This window comes from Protopterus annectens, chromosome 8.part1, assembly GCF_019279795.1.
Source record: "Protopterus annectens isolate FY-2018-M chromosome 8.part1, PAN1.0, whole genome shotgun sequence".
In the NCBI taxonomy this organism is placed as follows: domain Eukaryota; kingdom Metazoa; phylum Chordata; order Ceratodontiformes; family Protopteridae; genus Protopterus; species Protopterus annectens.
The window spans coordinates 308,829,346-308,833,907 of NC_056742.1; the positions used below are offsets into that span (position 1 = coordinate 308,829,346).

General features: G+C 39.1%; 1 protein-coding gene across 1 annotated transcript in view; it reads right to left on the reverse strand.

Annotated features, from left to right (window-relative positions):
- Positions 1-1,877: 1,877 nt before the first annotated feature.
- LOC122810122 (casein kinase II subunit alpha') overlaps positions 1,878-4,562 on the reverse strand; it is a 1,273,718-nt gene continuing 1,271,033 nt past the window's right edge. Inside the window, exon 9 of the mRNA XM_044081598.1 lies at positions 1,878-3,466. The gene's annotated coding sequence lies outside the window, so the exon portion shown is untranslated. The remainder of the gene's footprint in view (positions 3,467-4,562) is intronic.

A 4,562-nucleotide genomic window follows, 5' to 3' on the forward strand; every position in this document is an offset into this window, starting at 1 on the left:
TCTGATGTTGGAGGCCTTGGGCTCAGAATAAGAGAGAGGATGGTAGAAGTCCCTGCAGTGGTAGGCTGCAAGACCATGAAAGCATTAAACTGGCTGAAGACCTGCCAGTCAGCCATGCTTTATGGAGTAGGTGAAATAAGTTTCCTTTTTTCTTTCCTTTTGAGGCACCTGCTGGGCGTCTGAAGAAAGGCAGGCCTGGAATAAGGTGACTATAAGAAACGAGAGATCCGACAGACCTACCAAAAATTGGTGGTGTCCCCTCCCGGTGTCGGAAACTGATGCCAAAAAAGCCTCTATGGATGTGGCCTCCATGGAGATACCCTGTTACATCTGAGGCAGCGGAGCCCGAATCCTCCACTAGGCCATCGGCCACAGGCTGAGGGTCGGACGCAAGAGACACAGCGGTAGTGGTAAGCCTGATGGTCTTGGCATTTTTTTTTTCAGTGGTTCGGCAGGTACGTCAGCAGAACCCGCCATACCCAAGGCTGTTTTAAATGCTGATTTTCCAGATAAAGGTTGAGCACGTGCAGATGGCTGCTCAAAATGTTGGGCACAAACACTTGGCAAATAGAACAGGCCTTGAAGTTATGCGACCAGCCTAAACAAAAGACATTGATCATGGGTGTCCTTGTGCAGCACCTGACGGCCACACTTACACTTGCCCTTTCTGAATGACATGAACAGGTATTAAAATAAAGAAAATGACTGTAAAGGTTCCCCAACGGGGCACTTATCTGATTACTTCGAGATCCGGGATGGCATGAACACCCGACGTTCAACTGGCGGCTAAGACATTCTAAAGGCTGGTGCATGCATATGTCAGTTTTATGGCCCAGGTTCCACTAGCTACATGAGATGTCCCACATACCATATAGTCAGTGAAAACTTGTACATACTGGCAGGACATTCAAGTAGCAAGAGGAATAAACCCCATATGTGATGAATACTGCAACATGTGAATAGAAGGACATCTTGACTTAACTTGAGAGCTCCAGCGAACACAACTGTCACTGGGAGCAGCAAATGAGATCTAAGGTAACTAGGAGAGAACCATAATGGGAAGGACTTGAGCTTGAGAGTTTCTAGTCATTGCGAGCTGTAGTAATGGTCTACTCAGTTCTGATATTCAGAGCAGAACCCATCAGTCAAGGATAAATGAAGACTGACACCATTAGATCAATAAATTTAAAATGTGGAAGGTTCTTCCTCAATGGGAACCTATCGGCCCAGCAACGGAACAGAACAAGCCAACCGTGGATCTTTGAAAGCCCAAAAATGAGCACTCTCTTTGGTAGCAAGAAAGCTCAGAAGAGACTGGCACTCAACTTGATCTGAGCTGCCTAAAAAACAGAGTTAACAGCTTGAGTGCACAGAAGGTGCCCTGGAAGCTAGCCAGTTGTTACATCCTTGGCAGGACATAATCCATATAGCTATGGCTAATGCAGCAGTGATCAAATGAACACCTTCAATCTTTGGGATTAAGCATGCTCTGTGTGGCATATTATCACGCTGTGTGCTGCTTGCATGGCACTCACCAAGCATCACAGCCTCTGAGAAATGGAGCCTAAATGAAAGCAACAAGACAGGATTCTACTGCAAATTTGCAGAGGGAGAGCCTGGTAAGATTTTAACTTCTGAAACCTATCATGATATACAAAATGCTGGAGTACTTGCCAAGTCACATACACTAAGCAGTTTTATACATTTACAGCACAGTCCATATTCATAAAATCTTTATCACAATGACCGTAAACGACACTTTCTTCAACGGTGTGAACAAAGGTTATAAAACAATGACAAAATGCATTTTAACATCATTCTTTAGCAGCAGTGGACTGGGTAGCACTCAAAAGTGTAAAAAGAACTGAGGCATGAGAAACATGTTCTTATTTTTAATACAGGTGCCAAAAAGTGTTATGTCCATCACCCCAACTGGCAAATGCTTCTGAAAGCTCTTTAAGAGGATAGCTAACATGAAATGGCTCAGAACAGGGAGATGCCCTTAATAAAATGTTGCCTCAATTCTCATACTGCTGAACACTTTCTCCCATAAAAAAAAATGAATATTTTCAGTCAATTTTCATTAAACTGGGATAAACGATCTTAATGCATCACTCACCTTCAGTACCTATTTGACAGCTGTATTACTTTCGTAAGGTGAATTCAAGAAATTTCTACACTTGCAGTTAAAGATCACTCAAGAATGACCTGGCCATTTTACCTCTTGGGTGCTTTTTTCCCCTCTTGAACCTCAGAATGCAAAATGAGCAGACTAAAAAATACACCCTGGCAATTTAATCTGCTGCTGCTGTAAAATCTATGTAATAAACACGCACCCCAAGACTTCAACAGATATTGCATCAGTAACGGACAATGTAAACGGCACAAGGAGAACACCCCTTTGACTTCAACAGTCATCTCCACAGTAATAAAACAGCAATGTAGACAGGTGAAGGAGAAGCCTGCAGCAGATTCTCCCAAGTGATGGATAGGAGGAGTCAACAATCTTGCCATCATAACTAACCCTCAAATTATCTCCTCTTAACTACACTGCTTCTCAAAGGCTGCTGTTGAAATGATCTACACATTATATATATCACACTACGCCAGTGAGTATAATTTACTGAGATGTCACCTGATTGGCAGCAGTACAAAAAACAGTGGACATGAGCACAGCAGACCAAAGAAACCAACATAGACTCAAGCGCACTGAGAAAAAGGCTAATAAATATTTTTTTTAGTTTTCCATTTTCTACCAAAAAAAAAACTTATCAAACACTATGAACTGTCAATGTTTCCATACTGTTAAATTGAAAGCCAGCACTGCACTGGACAAGTAGATGCTGTGGAAGCTGTAACCAAATCTTACATAACAGCCTTTCTGAGTGCACTCCATATCCGCGGTTTCCGTGCTTTGATTTACAAACATTCAGATTTTTCATACATATAACTGAATATTTTTTATTCAATAAAGATCTATGAAACAGATTATAGAAGGCCCACTGTGCCCATACATTTTCTTCTACTAGGTAAACTGGGTAGATTCAGAAGAATGTCTTTATTGTATATATTTATATATTTTTCTTTCTATAACATTACAGGTAACAGGGCAAAGGTCAGAGGATGTAACATTTATGGATTCATTCCATTCTTGCATACTCTTCACATTCCCCATGCTTTTGGGGTCAGCTGGAGGTAAAAACGGGGAACAAAGGTCACATTGACCTACATTCATGGCAATGAGTTTTTTTTCCCATTTGCTTTAAAACTTAAACTGATTCCTCACTGGCAAGACTTGTCCGTGCATGTTTTTCACACTTGTCAGTGCTTATTTCTTCATGACTATTGCCCGTGCCAGATTTAGTTTCTTAATTTGTGTATAGTCTCAAACGGGCAGCAACCCCTTCCATCTTGGTCTTTCACACGCACGCATTTTTGATGGTTGTTACAGATGGCATGACTGGATCTGTAAGTACAACAAACACATTAAAGAAATAAACATGAAAATATGTAAATATTGCTGCATAAATACATGGAGATAACAGAAAACTGATCAGAACATGCAACCAGACAAAATGACTAGTATCAACCTACATACAACCGAACAAAATGACTAGTATCAACCTAAATGTCTGATATACATGTGCCTTTTCTTATTAAAGGTAAAACAATGAGAGCACAAATTTCCAATGCTTACTTATAGGTGGAGGAAAAGACAGTTTATGTATTTTACAAAGGTAAACACTTATTAAAAAAAAAAAAAAAGTAAATGCAAACTTTCTAGTTTGAAAAAACACAAACCTGCTATCAAACTCCAAGATATTTTATATACATACATATATATAAATATATCTATATATCTATATATATCTATATATATCTATATCTATATCTATATATATATATATACTTAAGACACTAAGGCAGAGAACGCAAAAGATCACCCTTTCCACCTCATATTCACAAATCCTACCTGCAGTATGAACAGAATGAAGTTTCTCTCCTTATCATTCAAAGTGCAACATAGATGCATTTCATATGGTTTGTTGCCCTTTGACAGCTGGGACAGAGATTTAAGGCACTGATCTGTTAATGAGTTAATTCCTGTACTGTAGGGGTTGATTCCTTCAGCATCCATTTGCTGAAAGTGTCACAACAGGCAGATCACAACCAGACATTGCTCTGGGGTAAATGTGAATTTGAGTTAGGCTCATAAACGGTCTCCTGGACTGAAAAGAAATTCAAACTCATTGCTGGACTAACTAGAAAAGCTTAATAAAAGCAGGAAATCATGGTGGACTAAGTTTAGAAATTGAAGAATGATACAAGGAGATTAGTGTTAGTTTTAACAGAAAGTTAAGAATGGCTCAATATGAGTTTGAGAAAAAATAGCCTGTCAAACACTGGATAATAAAGCTTTTATAGATATTTAAATATGTATAAGAGAAAATCATTGCTGTGAAGACCTATGGGTATTTTTTGAAAAATATAAAATTTAACTCTGTTTATCATATTTATTTTAAAGTACATTAGAAACTAGTTTTATTCCAGAATTACAGGAG